The sequence below is a fragment of the Mirounga angustirostris genome, unplaced genomic scaffold, assembly GCF_029215605.1.
Source record: "Mirounga angustirostris isolate CCGP_5_RB_7025 unplaced genomic scaffold, mMirAng1.0.hap1 SCAF_17, whole genome shotgun sequence".
Lineage (NCBI taxonomy): Eukaryota > Metazoa > Chordata > Mammalia > Carnivora > Phocidae > Mirounga > Mirounga angustirostris.
Genome location: NW_026991725.1, coordinates 17,501 through 43,285, shown reverse-complemented (window position 1 = coordinate 43,285; position 25,785 = coordinate 17,501). Strand labels below are relative to the sequence as shown.

General features: G+C 53.3%; 2 long non-coding RNA genes across 2 annotated transcripts in view; one reads left to right on the top strand and one right to left on the bottom strand.

Moving 5' to 3' along the window:
• The first annotated feature begins 4,771 nt into the window (after positions 1-4,771).
• Positions 4,772-8,022, top strand: LOC135363043 (uncharacterized). Its single transcript, XR_010408755.1, has 2 exons — positions 4,772-6,931; positions 7,241-8,022. It is a non-coding gene; the product is annotated as an uncharacterized LOC135363043 (long non-coding RNA).
• Positions 8,023-11,742: 3,720 nt separating this feature from the next.
• Positions 11,743-25,785, bottom strand: part of LOC135363042 (uncharacterized) — a 30,807-nt gene continuing 16,764 nt past the window's right edge. The window contains exons 2-5 of the long non-coding RNA XR_010408754.1: positions 21,426-21,582; positions 18,310-20,985; positions 14,932-15,191; positions 11,743-12,195 (exon numbers count right to left, since the gene is read on the bottom strand). This is a non-coding gene — a long non-coding RNA (uncharacterized LOC135363042). The remainder of the gene's footprint in view (positions 12,196-14,931; positions 15,192-18,309; positions 20,986-21,425; positions 21,583-25,785) is intronic.

Sequence of the window (25,785 nt, the reverse complement as noted above, 5' to 3'; positions counted from 1 at the left end):
CTGAGCCCTTTCATAGGTCTCAGATGTTCACAATCCCTGGGCCTTGGTGTCAGGCCTCTGGGGAGGACCTCTCAGAACCTGAGCTAGGGTTAGGGCTTAGGGGGCATGGCAAGGTCCAAACTAATGACCATGTGGCAAAGTACCCCAAAGCCTCAGTTGAGGGCATGGTTTAGGAGGAGTGTCCTCTGCTCAGGGTTTGGGTACACAAGGCCACTGACAACAGGCATAAGCTGTGATTGGGTCTCAGGAGCATGTAAAATTTTCTGCTGTTGTGAATCCTTCTCTGGGGGCCCAAAGGGCTCATGTTCCTTCTTCAGGGTAGGCTGAATCCTACCCATTAGGCTAAGGTGTCTCCCAATCCCTTGGTATTGGGATCCAAGGCTTCAAGGAATGGACATCTCAGAACCCCACCTCCATTTCAGATTAGGGCCTAGAGGCATGTCAGCTCCAATATGCAGGCTCTGTGGCAAAGTCCAGGGAGGGCTGCATGGAAGGCATGGGACAAGTGTCACACTCAAGGTTGTTTCGAACAGCAGCACTGAAAGTGCGGGTTCAGGCTGATCTTCACCTCGTGGCATGCAAAAGTCGTCTGCTGTGAATACTACAGGTTGCCCAAATAGTACCATTTCCTTGTGGGTGGCAAGCTGAGTCCTGTGGGAAGGCTCAGGTGTGCCAAAATTTGGTGTTGAAAGGCAGGTCTCTGGGGATGAACCTCTCAGAAGCGAACATAGGGTTGGTTAGGGCTTAGGAGAGCATGACAGGTCCAAACTGCCAAAGGTGTGGCAAAGTTCCCAGAGGCCTGAGTTGAGAGTGTGGGCTAGGAGTATCATGCTAAGGGTTTGGATACATGGGGCCACTGAAGGTGGGGTTCTAATGGGATCGGCTCACAGGGTGCAGCAGGAAAAGGGAAGCACCGCAGGGGAGCCACGGGAGTGCTTGGGGGTGCCGGTTCGAGGAAAGGCGTGCCAACGAAGACGCAACACGGGCCACCAGGTAAACGCGCAAGGAATCCCACCGGCCACCAGCACGAGAGCGGTCCCGCGACGCCCAGGACGCCAGCCGGCCTCAGCACCCTTGGCGAGCTTCCACGCAAACCGAGGCCCACACCGCTGGGACACGTCTTGAAGTTCCGTCAATCCGGCACATCCCAGAAGTCGCGAACATGGGAAGTGTCCCAAGGCGGGAGCTACCCAACTTGTGCGCACACGGTGCCACCAACAGCGATTCGGGACGGGAGCGTGTACGCAGACAGCCACTCGCTCGTCGCGCGGGGGCGCCCCTGAGCCCATCAGCAGACACAAACACGACGGAGCCGCCGCGCGTGCGCCCTCGCACGCAGGAGCCCCACGCTCCAGACGGCGGCCAGGCCCGGCGGGACCCTCCCCCGAGTCGTAGGGGGGAGGCGCACGCCGCGATAAGCAGAGAGGCGCTCAGCCCCACCGCACGGCCAGCAAAGTCAAACCCCCCTCGCAGACGGAAGCGCTGCCCAAAACAACTGTAGTCACCACGCATGGTGGCCACTACGCGCAGAGGAGGGGCGGCGGCTGGGGGGTTCCGGTACCCCAAGGCACCCTCTCGGATCGCTAGAGAAGGCATTCTCAACGAGGGCGCATCGCCCACACACAAATGGTCACCCCCGGACCGGGCTCTGCAGAACGACGTTTTAAAGGCTTTATACCAAGGGCTGAGGAGGCATGTATGGGTCCGCGGGGCAAGGGACAGACGGCAATCCAGAGCGCTCGTGGCCGGGACCCCACAAGGAGAACGCGTTTGCTACGCCACGCACGCCGTGGTCACATCATCGACCAGCGGGGACTTTCGCGTCTCCGGCGAGGCAACCAGGAAGGGGGACAGGCACGGCATGCTGGGCAAAAAGGCGGCAGCTTTTGGCTCTCCAAGTGCCAGAGTGCTGGCTGGGCCCGCCACAACCGTTCACATGCCCCACCAAGTCCATTCCCCAACAGCACCACCTTCCGACAGGTAACGAAGCGGCGCACGCGTCCCACGAGGGAGCGATGTGGACCTCCCTTAACGACTCCGCAACAGCTCCTCGGACACGCCACCCACAGTGGTGTACCAAAGGGGGTCGCTAGGAATGTGAAAAGACCCTACCCGCTCGGCCTCAGGCACCTGAGACGATCTGGAGCGCTCCAGGGGCACCACGGAAAGCCAAGCACAACGCGCTAAACAAGCACAAGCTGGTGAGCACGGCCACGTCGGGACGGACGTCCACGTGGTGCGGAAGACCGCGCACCGCATCCAAACCCAGGAAAAGCAAGCGAGAGTGTTTGCTACTAACACGGGACCCCCGATCCCGAGAGCACTCTAAGGCAGAACACGTGAAGGCGGGGTCGGGCCGCGGTCTGCACACGCCCACGCAACGCCGCACCCCACCACCGCGGGCGGAGGCGAAGGAGCGACAAGACTGCAAACAGCGAAAAGAGCGAACACATTCATCAATGTTCATCGCACGTTAAATTCGGCTTAAACCCGGCCGGGAAGAGCACCACAGCACCACATCGATCTACAAAAGACACACCGAAAAGCGTCCCCGAAGCGTGAGAGCACGCAGGGCACAGCAAACAAAACTGCTTCAGCCTAACTGGCACCCCACAAAAACCCGAGACAGAAACCGGGCAACACGAGGAAGGAAAACGCCTGACACGCGGCACGAAGCTTTGTGTACACGGGGGGTTATCTCCACCGCAGCGGGGGTCGGGAAAATGGAGTGCAAGGGCTAAAATAAACACACGCTTTATCTGCGCATAACGCTCTCAAATCCAGATCAGAGAAGTCACTAACGGCATGGACTAGCTGAAAGCACAGAAACCGGCGCACAGGCCCACGGGAATGGCTCCAGCCAGCGAGGGCAGAGCCCAGGTTGGCATCACGGTGTAAAGACAGAAACCCTACCACCCACCGACTCCTCTCAAGAAAACCACCAAACTACAACGGGCCAACACCTAACTGGCAACAAAAAGGGCTCATTTCAGGTGAGAAAATAGCCGCGCCGCCTGCCGGAGACGAGACATAGCTCCCTGGATCTCCTGGGACCGTGCCACGCCTATGGGGGCCAAACACTAGTCCATCGACCCCGGTTTTCGCCCACACCCCACACCCCCATGCGGAACGTGGTGGCGGTCGGCAGCGAGTTGGCGAGAAGTGGAGGGCCCTGGATATGCCCGCCCCACGGTCCGCCTACCGTCCACAGATGGGGACTTAGAAATTTACAGAAAGTTCTGTTGAAGCCCCTGCAGGCGCTCTACACCACGGGCTTCAAGAACGCCCCATGCCGGTCCCCGACTCTCAACCAGGACTGACAAAAGAGAACGATGACGAGGAAGCGTACAACAAAGGCCCGACTTCAACGAGAACCGCAAGCGGACTCCTGGTGCCTTCGCAGGCGAACCCGGTCCCCATCTCCACAGCAGGTCTCGGAAACTTGATAAGAATATCGGGCACGGCAAGAGACTGAGAAAGAAGCATTGGAGAGTTCTGGTCGAGCCGGCCAGGCGACCCTCTTAATGCTGTTCTCCAGGAGCGAGGCGGCGGTACCATCAACAGCCCGAAAAACCTAAAGGCTCAATCTCCTGCGAGCGGAGCGCGCGCCAACGGCCCGTAGAGAGCGGGCCGATCTCGCTAGCGTCGCCGGCCTCCTGGAACTCCGCCTCGTGAACCGCGGCCAAATACAATCCCTTGAAGACATCACCGACGCTCCGGCGGGGAGACGCTACCTAAAAGGAGCCGCCAGGTGGCGCCAGACAACCGGCGCGAACAAAAAAGAGGCAGATTCGGATCGCGGGGGCGCGAAGGCGCACAGCACGGCCGCCCCGGCGCCCGATCACATCACGGGCCGCTTCGGAGGGGCTGCCGGAGGGCGGAGGGCGGAGGGCGAAGGGTTGGAACACATGGGCACAACCATCACGAAGTCCAGGAGACGAGACCCGAGACCCCAAAACACAAAGTCCAAGGCTAAGCCACGACGCCGAAGGGAGCGCTGGACGACTCGCGGCCCCCATCACGTGGGCGTAAGTGCGAGGCCTGAGGCCTTTGACCTTAGCCTCGCGCTTACGCCCACGTGATGGGGCCCGCGAGTCGTCCAGCGCTCCCTTCGGCGGCGTGGGTGAGTCATAGGCCTCAGGCCCGGCCGTCGTAGGGAGCACTGATCGACCCACGCTCCCCAGGCAGGTCTCCCCCGCCGCGAGGGCGACCAGAGCGCTGGTCGACCCGATCCACCGGGAAGGAAAAGAAACGCAAGGGCGTGTGGCCTAACCTCCAAGAACAAGGCCAGACCACCAAGTCCAGTACACACAGCACCAGCACCTATTGCGGCGGCATATGACGAGGCGCCACGTCACATGGGGGGAGACCTCACTTACCAGCCCACCACACACGCCTCAAACATGACAACGACAGTGGTGGCCCGACGGAGAGGTTTTGCTGAGAAACGGAAACGACGCTACCGGCTCGGCCTCAGACACCTGAGACGACCTGGAGCGCTCCAGGGGCACCACGGAGGGCCACGCGCACAACGCGCTCAGCACGCCCAAGCGCGTGAGCAGCGCGGCGCCGGGACGGCCCTCCCCGTGGCGGGGAGGACCGCGCACCACACGAAGCCAGGGAAGGCAAGCGAGAGTGTCCGCTGCGTCGGGGAACCCCGGGCCCGCGAGCGCCGTCAGGCAGAACACGGGAAGGCGGGGTCGGGCCGGAGCCTGCACACCCCCCCCCCGTACCCCCCACCTCACCGCCACGGCGGGCAGAGGCGAAGGAGCGAGGGGCCCGCGGGCAGAACGAGAAGAGCGGTCCCATTCGCCATGAACGTCCGTCCCTCGTCTGGCGCGGCTTAGGCCCGGCCCGGGAGAGCGCGAGAGCACCACATCGATCTGGCAAAACACAAGCGCCGAGAGGAGCCCGAGGAGGGGAGAAGCCGGTGAGGACAGCAACCCGAGGGGGAGCCTGTTTGGTTTTGTTTTTTTTCGGCCTCACCGGCACCCCCTCGAAAACCCCAGGGCAGGAACAGCCGGACAACCCGAGAGAGAGGAACGCCTGACACGCGGCACGGAGCCTTGCGGGACGGGAGGTTGTCACGACCACAGCCGGGTGCCCGCAGAGTGGAGGACACAGGGTAAAGGACCCACGCGCCACCTGCCCACAACCGCCCTCGGGTGCTGGAGACCGGAGGCGGCACCAACGGCCTGGGCCACCTGGAGGCACAGGAGCCGGCGCACAGGCCCACGCGGACGGCTCAGGCCAGCGACGGCAGAGCCGGGCTTGGCATCCCTGTCAAGCCCGGAGCCCCGCCACACGCCCAGAAGCCCACCTCCCTTAAGGAGAGGATCGCCCAAACATAACGTGCCAGCACCTACCTGGCGGCAAAAAGGGCTCATTTCGGGCGAGAAAATAGCCGCGCCGCCTGGCGTGGCCTAGCCACAGGTCACCGGGATCTCCTGGGACCGTGTCCCGGCCACGGGCCCCAAGCACTAATCCATCGCCCCCGTCTCCCCCCGGAGCCCCCCCCGCCCCCCCCCCCCCCCGGGCCATCTGGTCGACCCCCGGAACGTGGTGGCAGCCGGCAGCGAGTAGGGACTTGGCGGGAGGTGGAGCGGCCCGGATAGGCCCGCCCCCGGGTCCGCCTTTCGTCCCCAAATCGGGACTTTAGAAATTCTCACCAAGTTCTGTGGAGGCCCCTGCGGACGCCCTCCTCCCCGGGCCTCAGGACCGCCCCATGCCGGTCCCCGACTCCCGGCCGGGACTGAGGAAAGGGGGCGATGCCGCGGAGGCGTCCCCCCGAAGGCCGGACCTCAACGGGAACCGCAGCCGGGCCCCTGGGGCCCTCGCGGCCCGGCCCGGCCCGGCCCGACCCGGTCGGGTCCCCACCTCCGCAGCGGGCCTCGGAAAACTTGTTAAGAATATCGGGTCCGGGGCGCCTGGGTGGCTCAGTTGGTTAAGCGACTGCCTTCGGCTCGGGTCATGATCCTGGAGTCCCGGGATCGAGTCCCGCATCGGGCTCCCTGCTCGGCGGGGAGTCTGCTTCTCCCTCTGACCCTCCTCCCTCTCATGCTCTCTGTCTCTCATTCTCTCTCTCTCAAATAAATAAATAAATAAACAAAAACCTTAAAAAAAAAAAAAAATATCGGGTCCGATGACCGGGACCCCACGCGTGCCCGCGGCGGGGCCCGTCGCGCCATCCATGGGCTTCCCCGCAAGGCTCAGGCCGGTCCCCAACCGCCCGAGCGTGACACGGAAGGCCCAACGGCCGACCGGAGCCACGGGCCGGATGGCGTCCGGGCGCCCGACGCAGCCTCTCCCATTCCCGCGGGCGGAGGAGGGGGCACCGGCGGGTGCTGGTCGACCCGTCCAGGCGGCCACCCTAGCGTGGCTCTCCGGGAGCGAGGCGGCGGCGCCACCACCAGCCCACAAACCTGGAGGCTCAATCTCCCGCGAGCGGAGGTCGCGCCGGTGGCCCGGAGACAGCGGGCCGATCTCGCTAGCGTCGCCGGCCTCCCGGTACTCCGCCTCGGGAACCGCGGCCAAATACAATCCCTTGCCGACATCGCTGACACTCCGGCGGGGACACGCTATCTAAAAGCGGCCGCCAGGTGGCACCCGACAACCGGCGCGAACAACAACGAGGCAGATCCGGATCGCGGGCCCGCGAAGGCGCACAGCCCGGCCGCCCGGCCGCCCGATCTCGTGGGGCACGGGCCTCCCACAGCGGCACACCTGCGGCGCCCGGGCTTCCGGGAGGACTTAAGACACATTTCGGCGGGCAAGGACCGTAAAACCGAGACCAAGCGAGTACTCCGACAACCACCACGGATGAACCTTCTCTCTTCTATCATTTTAAGGGGAGGAGGAGGTCTCTCTGAAGCATACGAAGAAAGCTCAGGACAGGAAGGGGGGGGGGGGATTGACACACACCCCCAGAAAGGTGCACATCAAATCCGTCTCTGCACGTACGCGATAACGTCCAAGGCCAACAAGCGGGGCGGGGCGTGCGGGGGCGGGGGGCGGGGCGCGCGGTGCGTGCGGGGGCGGGGGCGGGGCGGGGCGGTGCGTGCGGGGGCGGGGGGCGGGGCGGGGCGGTGCGTGCGGGGGCGGGGGGGCGGGGCGGGGGCAGGCGCGGAATGGGGAGGAAGGGAGTTAAAATAGTCCTTCACTCAAGAAATCCAGTTCCGCAGAATAGAGAGCCCAGAAATGGACCCTCAACTCTATGGTCAACTCATCTTTGACAAAGCAGGAAAGAATGTCCAATGGAACAAAGACAGTCTCTTCAACAAATGGTGTTGGGAAAATTGGATAGCCACATGCAGAAGAATGAAACTGGACCATTTCCTTACACCACACACAAAAATAGACTCCAAATGGTTGAAAGACCTCAATGTGAGACAGGAGTCCATCCAAATCCTAAAGGAGAACACAGGCAGCAACCTCTTTGACCTCAGCCAAAGCAACTTCTTCCTAGAAACATCGCCAAAGGCAAGGGAAGCAAAGGCAAAAATGAACTCTTGGGACTTCATCAAGATAAAAAGCTTTTGCAAAGCAAAGGAAACAGTCCACAAAACCAAAAGACAACCGACAGAATGGGAGAAGATATTTGCAAATGACATATCAGATAAAGGGCTCGTATCCAAAATCTATAAAGAACTCATCCAACTCAACACCCAAAGAACAAAGAATCCAATCAAGAAATGGGCAGAAGACATGAACAGACATTTTTCCAAAGAAGACATCCAAATGGCCAACAGACACATGAAAAAGTGCTCAATATCGCTCAGCATCAGGGAAATCCAAATCAAAACCTCAATGAGGGCGCCTGGGTGGCTCAGTTGGTTAAGCGACCGCCTTCGGCTCGGGTCATGATCCTGGAGTCCCAGGATCGAGTCCCGCATCGGGCTCCCTGCTCAGCGGGGAGTCTGCTTCTCCCTCTGATCCTCCTGACCCTCCCCCCTCTCATGCTCTCTTTCTGTCTCTCTCTCTCTCTCAAATAAATAAATAAAATCTTAAAAAAAAAAAAAAAAACCTCAATGAGATACCACCTCACACCAGTCAGAATGGCTAAAAGTAACAAGTCAGGAAATGACAGATGTTGGCGGGGATGCGGAGAAAGGGGAACCCTCCTACACTGTTGGTGGGAATGCAAGCTGGTGCAGCCACTCTGGAAAACTGTATGGAGATTCCTCAAAAAGTTGAAACTAGAGCTGCCGTATGATCCAGCAATTGCACTACTGGGTATTTACCCCAAAGATACAAAAATAGGGATCCGAAGGGGTACGTGCACCCCGATGTTTATAGCAGCAATATCCACGATAGCCAAACTGTGGAAAGAGCCAAGATGTCCATCGACAGATGAATGGATAAAGAAGATGTGGTATATATATACATACAATGGAATATCATGCAACCATCAAAAGGAATGAGATCTTGCCATTGGCAACGACGTGGATGGAACTGGAGGGTATTATGTTGAGTGAAATAAGTCAAACAGAGAAAGACATGTATCCTATGATCTCACGGATAGGAGGAATTCTTAATCGCAGGAAACAAGCTGAGGGTTGCTGGAGTGGGGGGTGGGGTGGGAGGGATGGGGTGACTGGGTGATAGACACTGGGGAGGGTAGGTGCTCTGGCAAGCGCTGTGAATTGTGCAAGACTGTTGAATCTCAGATCTGTACCTCTGAAACAAATAATGCAATCTATGTTAAGAAAAAAAAAAAAAGAGGGCGCCTGGGTGGCTCAGTTGGTTAAGCGACTGCCTTCGGCTCAGGTCATGATCCCGGAGTCCCGGGATCGAGTCCCGCATCGGGCTCCCTGCTCGGCAGGAAGCCTGCTTCTCCCTCTCCCACTCCCCCTGCTTGTGTTCCCTCTCTCGCTGTGTCTCCCTCTGTCAAATAAATCAATAAAATCGTAAAAATATATATCTTTAAAGAAATCCAGTTCCGGGACATCCGTGCCGTCCAACACTAGTACGGGGTGGGCGGGGGAGGTGCTCTAGAAGAGTTAAATATTGATGATGATGATGATGATGATGGAGAAGAAGAAGAAGGAGGAGGAGGAGGAGGAGGAGGAGGAGGAGGAGGAGGAGGAGGAGGAGGAGGAGGGGAACTGTTCCATGCTATTAAGGGTAAAACAAAAACAAGGCGTAGAACTTCCTCTGGCTCGTAAAGGGGGAAAAAAAAAATGGTTTGGGTTTTGTTTTTTGTTTTTTCTTTCTTCCTGTTTCAACTAAGCGCATTTCAGGGCACCTGACTGGCTCCGGTCGGAGGAGGCCCACGCGACTGCGACTCTTGATCTGCAGGGGTCGTGAGTTCCAGCACCATGCTGGATGATCACTCAAAAAGCTTTCAAAAACAAACACGCAAACAACCGACACCGAGCAGCATTAACCATCAAAGATACACACCTGTGACGAATACGACGTCAGAGGAAACCACGAGCAGCAGTAGCAGAGGATAGGACACTAGAGGGCAACAGAGCCCCATCCATAGGTGCTAGGGGCACTTGAACGCTTTCTGTGTCCACTAGGGACCTCGAAAAAACTTCACTCCCCTATCCAGGGAGGAGAGGGGAGAAGCAACCTCCAGCAAGAATTCCTTTGATTATCTTAATCGCAGGAAACAAACTGAGTGTTGTTGGAGTGGGGGGTGGGGTGGGAGGGATGGGGTGACTGGGTGATGGACACTGGGGAGGGTGTGTGCTCTGGTAAGCGCTGTGAATTGTGCAAGACTGTTGAATCTCAGATCTGTACCTCTGAAACAAATAATAATGCAATCTATGTTAAGAAAAAAAAAGAAGAAGAAGAAGAAGGAGGAGGAGGAGGAGGAGGAGGAGGAGGAGGTAGCAGGAGGGGAAGAATGAAGCGGGGGGAAATCAGAGGGGTAGACGAACCATGAGAGACGATGGACTCTGAACAACAAACTGAGGGTTCTAGAGGGGAGGGGGGTGGGAGGATGGGTTAGCCTGGTGGTGGGTATTGAGGAGGGCCCATTCTGCATGGAGCAGTGGGTGTTGTGCACAAACAATGAATCATGGAACACTTCATCTAAAACTAATGATGTAATGTATGGGGATTAACATAAGAATAAAATAAAAGAAAAAAAAAAGAATTCCTTTGATTAAAGGTAACTCTTACTACATTGAACTTCACCATTTCGGGGCACCTGGGGGGTGGCTCAGTCGTTAAGCGTCCGCCTTCGGCTCAGGTGACGAGCCCAGGGCCCTGGGATCGAGCCCCACATCGGGCTCCCTGCTCCGCGGGAGGCCTGCTTCTCCCTCTCCCACTCCCCCTGCCTGTGTTCTCTCTCTCGCTGTCTCTCTCTGTCAAATAAATAAATAAAATCTTTAAAAAGTAAATAAATAAATAAATAAATAAATAAATAAAATAAACTTCACCATTTCAACATGGACCTTTAATGGTTTCCTTCCCAACCAAGCCTTTCTCCTTGCCTCCTCCTTACCCGCGTGAATCCCTGATCCCACTTCACAACATCCCCCCCCCCACACACACACACCAGGCTGAAAACTGTTCTCTCTAAACCATAAATCCTGAGCATCAGGAAAGTACACGAGGAAACACAGACGAGAGAGAGAGAGAGAGAGAGAGAGAGAGAGAGAGAGAGAGACCAAGCAAATAATGTGGCTCTGAAGGCTGGACATCGATCGAGTTGAGAGAAAGGACCAGACATCACAAACTCGAAAAGAAGGTTTTCCTTTAAAGCTGATCTCTTCCTGAGTTGGCTAAACTACGTTCTTTACTGGTACGGCCTCCACTCAAGAGTGCGACGATCAAAAGAAGGTTTCGCAGTAAACACTTCACGGGTGCATCTATTAAAAAAAAAAAAGAAAAGAAAAGAAAAAAAAGGGCGCCTGGGTGGCTCAGTTGGTTAAGCGACTGCCTTCGGCTCAGGTCATGATCCCGGAGTCCCGGGATCGAGTCCCGCATCGGGCTCCCTGCTCGGCAGGGAGTCTGCTTCTCCCTCTGACCCTTCCCCCCTCTCATGTGCTCTCTGTCTCTCTCATTCTCTCTGTCTCAAATAAATAAATAAAATCTTTAAAAAAAAAAGTTCACGGGTGCAGGCTTCACATTGGTTTTTCAAGTACACGTATTTCAGGGCACCTGGCTGGCTCGGTCGGAGGAGGCCCACGCGACCGCGACTCTTGATCGGCGGGCGTCGTGAGTTCCAGCACCGCACTGGATGGGTGTACAGATTACATACACAAGCAGACAGGCAAAAGGAATTAGAATCGCTATGGTGATTTCGAAGAAAACAAAACAAAACTCAGGAAACAAAGTCGTCCTCTCCGGGCCCGTTTCATGCTTATGTATAGAGGCGATAGAGACCCTGTGATGTTGGCAGACAAAAGAGACAGGTCGGTGGATGGAACGCCACAGATACCCAAACAGATAGGCCCAAGCCCGACAGAAGTTTGACAAATGCGCAAAGGCCATTGGAAGGAGGAAAGACGGCCCACCTCCCCACGAAATCAGAGGGCAGGCATCAGACATCCACAGACCCAACACGCAGGCAAGCAGGCAGACAAAGAAACAAGAAAGCTGGGGCGCCTGGCTGGCTCAATCCGTGAACCGTCCGCCTGCCTTCGGCTCAGGCCCTGAGCTCAGGGTCCGGGGATCCAGCCCCACATCGGGCTCCCTGCTCGGCGGAGACTCTGCTTCTCTCTCTCTCAATCTCTCTCTCTCTCTCTCTCTCTCCCTCCCTCCCCCCTCCCTCCCCCCCACCCCTCCTCTCAAATAAATAAAAGTCTTTTAAAAAGAATAATTTAAAAAAAAAAAAAAAGGAAGAAAAGAACGTCACTCACTCCCCTTCCGGCATAGGGAGGACATCTTCGGGGGGGGGCGGGGGATGGGGGGGATGCCTCTCGGGAGAAAAGGGGGAGATTCAGCGAGTCAGCGCACCCTCCTTGCACCTGTGTGTGTGTGGGGGGGGGTGGTGGTTTGTGTGTTTCCTTGCCGCTGCTCGTTTTTTACAAGTGTATATAGAGTTCAAAACAGTATGCTGGTTTCCTTTATATCTAAGTCTTATCTCGGGTTTGGGTTCTGATGGGAGGAGGGAGGGCCACCTTTTCTTCCGACATGGTGGAGAAGGAGAAGAGGGATGCAGGCCTGTGCATATTCTTTTCCGTCGTGGGGTGAGCAGAGGACTCGGATTCAGCTCTTGCTGGATGGGATCTAATTTCTCTGTAAACAATCAGGCAAGATATCAGGCGAACAGAGGGCGAGCAAAGGTTAGCAGAACATGGACAAGATTGGCTATGGGTGCTGGAGTTTCCAAAGCAAGGATTTCATCAGAGGCACGTGAATGTCAAAGATTTCCAGGGACCATGTTCATGGATGACTTGGGGTATAGGTCATTTCAAAGTTACGGTGCTACCACCCGGTCACTTGAGCATACTGTCTCCAGCTCACGGCTGCAGATGCGATATGGGGCTCCTCCAGGGATGGAATTGTGCCAGAGAAAGGGAGACAGCAGCCTGTAATTGAGCCTAAGGTGTGTCTGAGAGAGTGACTCTCTAAAGTGCCTTGAGGCAGAAGGAGACCAGCTAGATTTGTCTTTGCTAGGTATTTGTGGCAATGGGGTCGGTGTGGCTGGTGGGTGTTGTCTGTTTATTTTCTAGATTCAGAGAAAGAACTCTTCAAGTGGAAGTATTTGCACAAGGGGTCTGGCAGGATGGGAGGGTGCAGGGGTCGGTCCATTTAACAAGATAACAGGAGGATCAGGCCTTTTAAGAACTAGGCAAAGAGAGGAGTTTAGCTTTGGTCATCACAGCACCTGGCACCTCAGCAGAAACAACAGAAGGTTCCCAGGATGAATTGAGTTGCAGGAGTCAGCGTGAGCAGACCCCACCACCCTCAGCCCTTATCCCTCAGCGCCCCCCCCCCCCCGCCCCCCAGGCACACACACCCGGGCAGGCAGCGGCTATAGTCCACTCCGAGCTCCAGATCTGGGTCCCGCCCCCCCACCCCCACCCCCACCCCCACCCCCACAGGGCTCCCCTGTCCTCTTCTCAGCCAGAGATGTATATGGGAGGGTGGTCCCAGAACAAATCTCCCCTCATCCACGGAAACCTTGCCAACACTTCGACCACTTTGCCTGAGCTACCAACTCATCTGTACCCGTGCGTGATTTTTTCCCTATGGACCAGGGGCCTAGTTACCAACTTAGGATGGACAGCCCCCCCCCCCCCAGCCTACTGTTCCAATTCGACCAGAGGACTTCAGTTGGGGGGGGATGGGGGGGCTGGGGCTGGGGCTGGGGCGGCTGATGGGACGTTCAGGGTGATCCATTCTAATGGGCCTCATTCAATCGCTTCATTCAAATGCAGAAAGCTTTCTGTTAAAGTCAGAGCCTGGAGCTTCCCTCCATTCAATGGCTTTCCTCAACTCCCCCTAACCCTTAGGCTGCAGCTTGCAAACTTCGGAGAGAGATGAGGGAGGGAGGGAGGGAGGGACGGAAGGGAGGGAGGGAGGGAGGGAGGGAGGGAGGGAGGGAGGGAGGGAAGGGAGGGAGGGAGGAGGGGAAGGGGAAAGAGGGTGTCTGAAGAGCTCACCTCATCTGGGGGCAAAAAGAGTCCCCTCCTTTTCCTAACCCACGAAACTCCAGTAAACCCTTTGGGAATCATGAATGTGGGGGATGATGTCTTACTATACTGCCTTCCAGGGATGGGTGTGCAGGTAGGAGGGTGTGGCATGGTGTGGCTGGCTGAGTCTGAGGAGGACCTTGAACACATGATGGTGGTATCTTAGCGGTCAGAGGCCAAACACAAGCATGGAGTGATAAGGGCTAAGGGCTAAGGGCTAAGGGAGGCCTGACAGGGACCGTTCTAACTCATCCACCGAGTTATGGGCCCAGCAAGCACACTCCTCTAAATCAACATTAACAGTTTATTGATTGTTGGGGCACCTGGGTGGCTCAGTCATTAAGCATGTGCCTTCGGCTCAGGTCATGATCCCAGGGTCCTGGGATCGAGCTCCGCATCGGGCTCCCTGCTCCGCGGGAAGCCCGCTTCTCCCTCTCCCACTCCCCCTGCTTGTGTTCCCTCTCTCGCTGTGTCTCTCTCTGTCAAATAAATAAATAAATACAATCTTAAAAAAAAAAAAAAAAACAGTTTATTGATTATCCATCGACCCGTCCTCCCTCTCCCACCTGCTTCCCAAGGGAAATCCTCGGTCTCATTCCACGTAGTCACTGGCTGTTTTCGCACACCACCTTCCTGTCCAGTAAGAGGAGGAAGGAAGATGGACAAACAGGAACCAGCCCCACAGATGGCACCTCTGCACAGAGGGGTGAGTGTGAGTCTCATTGGGCCAACTGTGACTCTGAGCCATGATCCCAGGGTTGTTTAAAATATGGAACAGAAGGAGCACCTGGGTGGCTCAGTCAGAACAGCACATGACTCTTGATCTCAGTCAGGGTCCTGAGTTCAAGCCCTACACTGGGACTACAGATGATGAAAAATGAATGAATGAATGAATGAATGAATGAATGAATGAATGAATGAATTTTTAAAAATAAAGTATGTAATGTTTATCTCTTTAAAAAAAAAAAATGGAATGGAGGGGCGCCTGGGTGGCTGCCGGTTGAGCATCTGCCTTCAGCTCAGGTCATAATCTCAGGGTGCTGGGATCGAGCCCCACCCCTCTGGGGCTCCCTGCTCAATGGGGAGTCTTCTCCCTCTCCCTCTGCCCCTCCACCCACCCATGCGTGCAAGCTCTCTGTCTCTCTGTCTCTCTGTCTCTCTGTCTCTCTCTCTCTGTGTGTGTTTCTCTCTCTGTCTCTGTCTCTCTCTGTGTGTCTCTCTCTCTGAAATAAATAAATAAAAACAAACAATCAAACTTCAAAAAGGAAAAGGGCAGGGACATTTATGATTATTCATGGCGAAAGTTGGAGCACGTATATTCAGGAAACATATGTACCATAGATTCCCATGTTTACTTCGGGGTGGAGACCTGACATCTGAATGAGGCAAAACTGAGTCCCTGATGTCAGGAGGTTATCTGAGGACAAGGAGAAGAGGCTGTGGGCATGCTCTGAGAGCTGGTACAACCTGGATGGGGTCTTAGGCTCCTTTTCTCAGGTAAGGAATCAGGACCTCGCTTCTTCATAGGCTGCAGCCATTATCAGTTGACCTTGAGTCCAGACTTCTGCAGAGACAGCCAGTATTTGGTAGCAGGGCCTGAAAAGACACAATAGCTGACTAGGGGGAAACAGTTCCCTGAAAAACCAGCTTTAAGCTTTCTGCTAGCATCAACCTCATTAACCTTATGGGGCACGGTTTCAATCCCCACCCCCACCCCCACCCCCACCCCCACCCCCCACCCCCACCCCCACCAAGTGAGGATCATTCCTCAGTCTTAGGGAATTGGGATGATGATGGCTGTGGCTATTCTTTCATCTCCTCAGGGGGTAGGTTTTGGGGTAAACGACAGTTTCTGTAAATCTTAGCTGTAACATGGCTATGTTCAGGGCTAAACAGAAGTTTTTTAACCTACAGGTTAAAAGGGAATAAAAATAACAGGGAGTCAGACATGCTACATTTTTCCCTGTTAAAATTTCCCCTTGTCCATCCTGCATTCCATTTCTATGACACATGGGCAGAGGTCTGCCTTCTTTATTTAACTGCTTCAAGCTGAATTAGGGTGCAGTAGAGGCTTTGGAATGGAAGGATCTGAGACACTGCAGGTCGCAATTTTTGGTCCCTTGTGCTAATGGAGGGGGTCTCAGAGATAGTTCCTTATCTGAGAACTTGGTTATTTTTCTACATGGTTTGGGACTACATGACACCATTGATTTTATCCCCAAGTGTAGTCTAAGGAATAGTAACAGTAGAGTCAAACCCAATTCTCTCATTCTCTCTCAAATTGATCTGATATCGGTGGTATCCAAGAATACAGATCAGTAAATTAGTCTGAGCCCCTCCCCTGGGGGGGGGGGGCGGTAGGTTGTGGTGGTGAAGGGCTTCTGGTAGCCAAGTAGCTTAGTGTTTGATTTTATTTACATGGGTTCTTTTTTATTTTTTTTTTCTTTAAAGATTTCTATTAAGTAATCTCTACACTCAATGTGGGGCTCGAACTCACAACCCCGAGATCTAGAGTCGTATGTTCTACCAGCTGAGCCAGCCAGGTGCCCCTATTTATATGGGTTCTTATTTTCCAAAGAGGAGTTAATACAGGTGCAGCAAGGTGGAATTAAGGATCATAGACTCTGCCTCATTCAGCAAGTGATCTTGTAGTTAATAAGAGGCATTTCTATGGAAACAAAAGGAAAACATGGTTAATGGTTGAACAAGGGATACACCTGGTGTCTAAGTCCAGAGGGCTGCCAGTGAGAAGGTCTCTAGATGTCAGGCTTGAAGCATCCTCCAATAGAGTGGGAGTGGGCAGGGGCAATCTGACTAATTTTTCTGGCGTATAGTTCAAATGTCTCATTTTGAGTGACTCATAGAGCAACAGGCACAAAGATTGTCTATATATGAGTTATTGTGGTCATTTCCCTGAAATTTATTTCAAGTTGTCCAGCTTTCATTTGCCAGACTTCAGGAAAAGGACAGTTTTAGTTCTTAATGATTGTAAGATAAGAGAATGGGAGAATGTTCTGAAACAAATAATGCAATATATGTTAAGGGGAAAAAAGAAGAAGAAGAAGAAGGAGGAGGAGGAGGAGGAGGAGGAGGAGAAAAGGAGGAGGAGAAAAGAAGAAGGAGAAGAAAAGAAGAAGACGAAAAGAAGAAGAAAAGAAGAAGGAGAAGAAAAGAAGAAGAAGAAAAGAAGAAGAAGAAGAAGAAGAAGAAGAAGAAGGAGAGAAGAAGAAGAAGAAAAGAAGAAGAAGAAGAAGAAGAAGAAGGAGAGAAGAAGAAGAAGAAGGAGAGAAGAAGAAGAAGAAGAAGAAGAAGAAGAAGAAGAAGGAGAGAAGAAGAAGAAGAAGAAGAAGAAGAAGAAGAAGAAGAAGAAGAAGAAGGAGAAGGAGAGAAGGAGAAGAAGAAGAAGAAGAAGAAGAAGAAGAAGAAGAAGAAGAAGAAGAAGAAGAAGAAGAAGAAGAAGAAGGAGAAGAAGAAGAAGAAGGAGAAAAGAAGAAGAAGAAGAAGAAGAGGAGGAGGAGGAGGAAGAAGGAGGAGGAGGAGGAGGAGGTAGCGGGAGGGGACGAATGAAGCGGGGGGAAATCGGAGGGGCGGACGAACCATGAGAGACGATGGACTCTGAACAACAAACTGAGGGTTCTAGAGGGGAGGGGGGTGGGAGGATGGGTTAGCCTGGTGGTGGGTATTGAGGAGGGCCCATTCTGCATGGAGCACTGGGTGTTATGCACAAACAATGAATCATGGAATACTTCATCTAAAACTAATGATGTAATGTATGGGGATTAACCTAAGAATAAAAAAATAAATTAATTAAAAAAAAGAGAGAGAATGGGAGAATGTTGGAAACCTTAGTTTGAAGAGTCACAGTCAGATACTCAAGGAAACCAGAAGGATCCAGGATCCAGTCCAGTTTTATAGGCAAACAATAAACGTTCAAAGATAATTAATCTAACACTCACAAAAGTGTGTTATTGAAATGTAATCTTTCTCTCTAAAGTCACCTTCATTCCTGTCAAAGATAGCCAAAAGAAGATTAATTTGTTTGTAAAACAAGTCCAGTTTTAACAAACTTGGCCCAATCATCTACGTAGGGACAGCAAGAATAGCAATTGACCATATATGGGGTCTTTCTTCTCTTTTCTTTTTCCTTTCCTTCTTTTAAATCTGCTTTGATGGAGCTTTTTACAAGGAATTTTAGATTGATCCTTTAACTGCCTTTTTAAAGCCGAGAACCAAGCCAAATATTGGCCATCAGATTCGCCTGCAAGACTTGTAGATTTGCGGAGGGGTAGACGAACCAGGAGAGACGATGGACTCTGAAAAACAAACTGAGGGTTCTAGAGGGGAGGGGGGTGGGAGGATGGGTTAGCCTGGTGGTGGGTATTGAGGAGGGCGCATTCTGCATGGAGCACTGGGTGTTGTGCACAAACAATGAATCATGGAACACTACATCTAAAACTAATGATGTGATGTACGGGGATTAACATAAGAATAAAAAAAATTACAAAAAAAAAAAAGACTTGTAGATTTGGGTGAATTCCTCTCTTCTTTGAGGGCCTCCAAATTTCCTGAAGTTCCTGCATCTGCCAGGAGGTGGTACTCTTCACTCACCTGGTAAGGTTGAGGGGACCTCTCTAAGCAAGGTTATCAGGCCAACATTTCTAAGGGGCTTTACTGGCTCCATAAAGTCAATCTGACTTTCTTAAAGCAGTCTCACCATATCTGAGTCTACGCATGTGTCTCTTCGAGATGACAGTCCAGGGGCACCTGGCTGGCTCAGTCGGTAGAGAGCACGACTCTTGATCTCAGGGTTGTGAGTTCGAGCCCCACGTTCAGTGTAGAGATTATTTAAAAAATAAAATCTCGGAGGAGCGCCTGGGTGGCTCAGTCGTCAAGCGTCTGTCGGCCTTCGGCTCAGGTCATGATCCCAGGGTCTTGGGATCGAGCCCCACATCGGGCTCTCTGCTTGGCCGGGAGCCTGCTTCTCCCTCTCCCGCTCCCCCTGCTTGTGTTCCCTCTCTCGCTGTGTCTCTCTCTGTCAAATAAATAAATACAATCTTAAGAAAGAAAAAAAGAGTACACTAACAATCCAAGAAAACCTTGTCATTTTAACATAGAAAACCCAAATCTCAATCTTATACCAGTGTGCTTTTCTTCTTCTTTTTTTTATTCTTATGTTAATCCCCTACATTACATCATTAGTTTTAGATGTGGTGTTCCATGATTCATTGTTTGTGCACAACACCCAGTGCTCCATGCAGAATGGGCCCTCCTCAATACCCACCACCAGGCTAACCCATCCTCCCACCCCCCTCCCCTCTAGAACCCTCAGTTTGTTGTTCAGAGTCCATCGTCTCTCATGGTTCGTCCGCCCCTCCGATTTCCCCCGCTTCATTCGTCCCCTCCCGCTACCTTCTTCTATTTTTTTTTTCTTCTTCACATAGATTGCGTTATTTGTTTCAGAGGTACAGATCTGAGATTCAACAGTCTTGCACAATTCACAGCGCTTGCCAGAGCACCTACCCTCCCCAGTGTCTATCACCCAGTCACCCCATCCCTCCCACCCCACCCCCCACTCCAGCAACCCTCAGCTTGTTTCCTGCGATTAAGAATTCCTCCTATCCGTGAGATCATAGGATACATGTCTTTCTCTGTTTGACTTATTTCGCTCAACATAATACCCTCCAGTTCCACCAGTGTGCTTTTCAAACTGCCTTCTCCCAAGCTCAGTCAGTCCTGACCATGCATAAAATTCCTTTTCAAAAATTCTCCTTCACAAACCCCTTCCACAATTTCCTTTTTCATTCAGACTCGGTCTTAAAGTTTTCTTTCTTTAAGTACCCAGTCCCGTTTCAGTACACCATTACTTCCTTTTCCCTCAACAAAAAAAATGTTTTCTCATTTCTTGTACCTCTTTTACACGTCTCCTACCTTCCCACACACGGAGTTGTTTTTGTTATCATTTTGTAGCAGTCCCAATTCCATGTGGCAGAATTTTAATTCTTAGAAATCTCAGTCTCTGGTGAAACGTTAGTAGTAACCAATGGCGCACTCTCTATTACACCAGAATTCTTTAGATTGGCAAATGTATGAATATATTTCATAAATTTTATTTATTTGACAGAGAGAGACACAGCGAGAGAGGGAACACAAGCAGGGGAAGGGACAGAGGGAAAAGAAGGTTCCCCAATGAACAGGGAGCCCAATGCGGGGCTCGATCCCAGGACCCTGGGATCATGACCTGAGCCGAAGGCAGACGCTGAACGACTGAGCCACCCAGGCACCCAAACGTGGTTGGTTGGTTGGTTGGTTTTTATAAAGGTGATGGAGAGGTATATTTTGATAACCACAAATACAGGCTCACTGTTGTGACGGGAGCGTGGCACATTCCACTGCCCACCCAACGGCTTGTAACGCAGGGAGAACCGAATCCAAGTGCTTTTATGACAAAGAAAAGAAAGAAAAGGAAAGAAAGAAAGAAAGAAAGAAAGAAAGAAAGAAAGAAAGAAAGAAAGAAAAAGGGAAAGAAAGAAAGAAAGAAAGAAAGAAAGAAAGAAAGAAAGAAAGAAAGAAAGAAAGAAACGCAAAGTTGATTATTTGTATTATGTGTGACATTGATAGCTCCAAAACCACGTCTTTTTAAAATAAACCAACAACCTTGAATTGGCTTTAACGCCAAAGAAGTTGCACCTGCGTCCACTAAAAAGTCAATCGATTGTTTTCCCCCATCAGACTCCTTGGGGAAAGTCTGAAGCGGGCGGTCTAAGATCAGCGGAGCCCTCGGGCCCCTTCCTGCTAGTTTGGGAGGTGCTCCAATTTAAACCTCATAAGGAGGTGGCCCAAGGGCTTGGGCCCAAGGGCAAGGGCTTTTGCTCCTTGATAAGGGGGTGGGGAGGAGGAGGAGGAGGAGGAGGAGAAAGGGGAGCCCATGGCACCCGGGGGGGGGGGGGGGCGGGGGGGGCGGGGGTAGGGAAGGGCGGCTGAGACGGCGGCAGGGGAGTAGAGCACTCCAGGCACACACACCAGTGGTGCAGAAACGGGGCAGGGGAGGCGGCAAGGGAGCCATTGGTAAGGCCCAGGGCACATATACATTTACAGTTTTGGACGAACCTTTTCTTTTTTTTCGCCTCCGCCTCCGCCTCCGCCTCCGCCTCCGCCTCCGCCTCCGCCTCCGCCTCCGCCTCCGCCTCCGCCTCCGCCTCCGCCTCCGCCTCCGCCTCCGCCCCTTTCTTCATCTCCTTCTGCTTAATAGGCTTTGTCTGTGGTGGCTTTTCAGCCCTCCGGAAGCCAGTGGGTTGGGCATCGGTTCTGGTGCCTGTACTTGGGGAGGAGGAGGAGTGGATTTCAGATTTCTAGCATCGGCCTGTCTTCCTCCTCTTCTTCATTATTTTGACTGTTGGGAAGTGGGGGTAAGGTCAGGTGTGTTAAATTTTTGTCTATCTCTGGGCCGTCCCTTGGGTCCCTTACCTTGAGGCATCTTTATTGTGGAGTGACATAAGAGTCTGAATGTAGGGAATTTCATCCCAGATCATGTGAGCTTGAAAAACTGGGTTTATTCTTATCTGAGTTTTACCATGCCCGATTTTTACGAGCACCTGCCTCTAAACTCTTTAAGTAGGGGCACCTGTGTGGCTCAGGCAGTTAAGTGTCTGCCTTGCGTTCACATCATGATCCTGGGGTCCTGGGATGGAGCCCCACATCCGGCTCCCTGCTCCGCGGGGAGTCTGCTTCTCCCTCTCCCAATGCCCCCCCACCCCCAGCTCGTGTGCTCTCTCACTCGCTTTCTTTCAAAGACATAAATAGAATCTTTAATAAAAATAAAACTCGGGGCACCTGGATGGCTCAGTGGTTAAGCGTCTGCCTTTAGCTCAGGTCATGATCCGAGGGTCCTGGGATCAAGCCCCTGCATCGGGCTCCCTGCTCGGCGGGAAGCCTGCTTCTCCCTCTCCCACTCCGCCTGCTTGTGTTCCCTCTCTCGCTGTGTCTCTCTCTGTCAAATAAATAAATAAAATCTTTAAAGAATAAAATAAATAAAATAAAATAAAATAAAATAAAATAAAAATAGAACTCATTAAATAGAGCTCCTTTACAAATGGATGTTAGCAATAGCACCCGGAGGTGGAGGAAATACCTCACATGTATAACACATACGGACACATAGACACAAACAAGATGCAAACAAATTTTAGCCTTTGTTTCAGTCTTATTTGTGGAGAGGACATGAATGGAGAGGACACGAAAGACCCAATGTTCAAATCTCCCTCTTTTAGTAAAACAAATGCAACTGCGAAGCAGCATTACCGTGTACAGATCCCACCCGTCAGTTGTTTTCCATTCCCAATGGAAACAGGGTCGGTTTTATGCAAAGATAGCAAAAGCTGCAGCAACCAACCAACCAACCAACCAACCAACCAACCAACCAACCAACCAAATGAAGACCAGAGCATCTCCCTGAGTGTTGGTTCCTCCCCAAAAGTCGGGGCTTCACTGAGGGAACCAAAGAGCTTCCTAGTTTCTGATCACCCAGTCTCCTAGCAGGCTTTCTCTAATTGTGTACACAATTCAGACATGTCAAAAGAACCCCGCTTGGGCCATCTGAGACTCATGTTATCGTGAAATGTTTCCCATGCAAGTAAGCACTTGCAAGTATAGGCTCCCTATGCATTGTACATGTAGCGTGCAGGTGTTTCTTGTGAGGGTGGGCCGTTGTTTCCTCAACATTTGGTGCAGGGTTCTACAGAGTTTTGGTTTGTTTCGTTGGTTTGGTTTTCTGCACACGTGTGTGTGGGGGGGGGGTGTGGTGTGGTGTGTTGTGTGGTGTGTATCTGTGTGCACGGTATCTATCGCTGCTGCGCAGCTAGCTGATCCTCAGGGTGCATCATCCTAACACCGCAATGGCTCGAAACAGCATTTCTTTATCGATAACTTCCTGGTGCTTGCCCTGGGTGGCCCCTTGGGTTCTGCGGGTTTACGCCGGGCTCACTCAAGCAGTGGCTTTCGGCCAGAGGGTCAACTTTCACACGTCTGGCAGTCGGTGCCGCCGAGCACCGGGCTGCCTCTGTTGTCAATGCCTCTCATGCTCCAGTCAGCTAGACTGGCTTTCTTACGTGGAGGTCTCAGGACGGCATGCCAAGAAGGTCGAGAACGCCGGCAGACCACCTCTTCAGGTGTAGGCTGTGAAACCAGCCAAGTGTCACTTCTGCTCTATTCTTTGGGTCAAGACAAGTCCCAAGACCCGGTCCAAAATCAAGGGACAGAGCAATCAAGCCTACCTCTGGATAGCAGGAGCATCGAAGTCATAGGACGTGAGGGTGCACACGTGCCGGGACGTGAGGGACACACGGTTGTCGGTCTGCCACAAGGGATTCCTAAACCCTATGCCGCGATGCACATTTTTGCAAAAGTAAGCTTTACGTTTTAGCATCTAAAACATGATTTCCTTTGAATCAACCCCTAGAATTGGATTCACCAGGAAGAAGGGGAAGATGCGTTTTCCAGCCTCTTGATACAGAAGCTCTTGATTTCCAGAGGGCACTTGGAGGACCCTTCACCAGTCTCTGCTTTGTAAGGCGGGGGGAATTTTTTTTTTTTAAGATTTTATTTATTTATTTATTTGTTTGTTTGTTTGTTTGTTTATTTATTTGAGACAGAGAGAGAGAGAGAGAGAGAGAGAGAGAGAGAATGAATGAGAGAGAGCACATGAGAGGGGGGAGGGTCAGAGGGAGAAGCAGACTCCCTGCTGAGCAGGGAGCCCGATGCGGGACTCGATCCAGGGACTCCAGGATCATGACCGGAGCCGAAGGCAGCCGCTTAACCAACTGAGCCACCCAGGCGCCCAAGGCGGGGGAAATTTAATTGGCCAACCCCCCATGAAAAAGCGACCGATCACGTTCCGACGTCCGAATTAAAGGCAGGCTTCCTTTTTAAAGGCATCCATAGAGCAGCCAGCTCCGTGGCAAGGAGCCGGACTTCTGTGTGTCTGATGAGGAATCCCATTCTCGGCATAAAGGCAATCTCGGGGAGCAGTCGGAGGCAGACCAGATCTCAGATCCACCAAACCCAAGAAATCCCTTGTGATCTGAATGGCTGAATTTGTTGAGGTTTCCCTCCCGATGGCTAAGAAGATGCCTTCCTATCACAGATGACAAAACACAAACCAACAAAACCCCGATAGCTGGGCAGGGTCTTCAAGAAAGGGCCCCTTTTTCATGGAAGCCAACTCTTCCATCTCGCGCCACCCGCCATCATGGAGAGGAAGTCTCTCGGGATGAACGAATGCCTTTGCAATCTACGTTAACCGACTCTCTTTTCCGATAGGCTGACACTCTTTCCCCTCGTGGACACGTCCCGAGATCGGCAGGCTTCGGTGCATCGGTCTTCTGTGCACCAAAAGCCGTGCGAAGGCCCCTGTCGTCGAAATGTATTCGGCAGGGACGCTAGTGAAGAATTTTAAACCAGTCTAGCCCGGTTCAGTCCTTCAGTCCTTTTTTTTCTCCTTTCTTACATGACCGCTGTGTCCTAAAAGGATACAACTGAGGAAACTCCAGATGGAACAGAGGCAAAGGGAAGGGGGGCAGAGCTTCCGTGTTCCGTGACCCCTCTCCAGGAACGCCTCTGTCCCCACCATTTCAGGCGTTCAAGCAACCTGGAAGCTCCCCGAATTAGGTTAGTTCTTCTTCGAAGGGGCGGGGGTCGGGGTGGGGAAGGTTGGGGAGCGCCGAGGTTTGGAAACATTGCAGGGCAATCAAGGCTATTGCCAAATCTCGAGTCCGTGCAGAGGTACGTAAGGTACACGTAAGGCCGGGATGGGGGGCGTGGCGTGGCGTGGCGTGGCGGGGCGGGGCTTGGCGGGGCGGGGGTGGGTGGGTGCGCGCGCCTGGCGGGGAGGGTTGCGGTGTGTGTCCATGTGCGTTCAGCAGGTGTAGGGGAGGAAGAATGTTCCCTCTAACTTCCCTTTCTACTCCCTGTTGGGGGAGAACAGTGAAGAGAGCCCGGGTGAGGGCGAGGGCGACGGTGACGGCGAGGGCGACGGTGACGGCGGGTGGGGGCGAGGCGCGGACAGGAAGGGGGGAGGGGTAGTAGAGGTGTTTATTTCTTTTGGCGGTGATGGAAATGTTCTGGAAATTGCAGTGAAGGTTGTGCAGCTTTGTGAGCCACCTTAAAAAAAAAGAAAAAAAGGCCACCCAATGGCCCACTTTTAAGAGTATGCGAAATATGGCATGCGAATTGTATCTCCACTTCGAAAATCTGTGACGAAACAATGTGATGGACATAGGGAAGGAGGGAGGGACGGACGGGACCCTCACCCTCACCCTCACCCTCACCCTCACCCTCACCCTCACCCTCACCCTCACCCTGGCTCTCTTCACCGTTCGATCCATGGATCGATCGATCCATCGATCCATCGATCCATCGATCCATCCATCCATCTATACATGCCATGCATGCAGTCTGTCGGTTCATGTAGACATCAAAGGGGGGGGAGGGGAAGGGGGCCACGAGGGGAGGGGAAGGGAGGAGGGGAAGGGAGGAGGGGAAGGGGGCCAAGGGGGGAGGGGAAGGGAGAAGGGGGAAGGGGGAAGGGGGAAGGGGGAAGGGGGAGGGGAAGGGGGCCAAGGGGGGAGGGGAAGGGAGAAGGGGGAAGGGGGAGGGGAAGGGGGCCAAGGGGGGAGGGGAAGGGAGGAGGGGAAGGGGGGAGGGGAAGGGAGGAGGGGAAGGGGGGAGGGGAAGGGAGGAGGGGAAGGGAGGAGGGGAAGGGGGAAGGGGGGAGGGGAAGGGGGAAGGGGGAAGGGGGAAGGGGGCCAAGGGGGGAGGGGAAGGGGGGAGGGGGGGAAGGGGAAGGGGGAGGGGGGAGGGGGAGGGGGAGGGGGAGGGGGGGAGGGGGAGGAGGGCGTGCATGATACTGGGCATGGTTTTTATTCTGAGTGCTTTTATTTGTTCCCCAAACTAATCACCTCTGTGGAGATAAAAGATCACCCACATGAGAGCGGGAATCATTTCTTGAGGGCAAGAGAGTCTGCGGTCGGCCACCACCGCCTGGGTCTGGCAGAGACGCCAAGCAAACGCAGGCCAGGCGGAGGAGTGGAAAAGCTTTCTGGTGGCAAAAGGGGAAGGTCCGATGAGAGGTTGTTGGGGGTGGGGGAGCAGGATGGGAGCTGACTAGAAGAGGAGTGTCCTAGGTCATTTCAGGGAA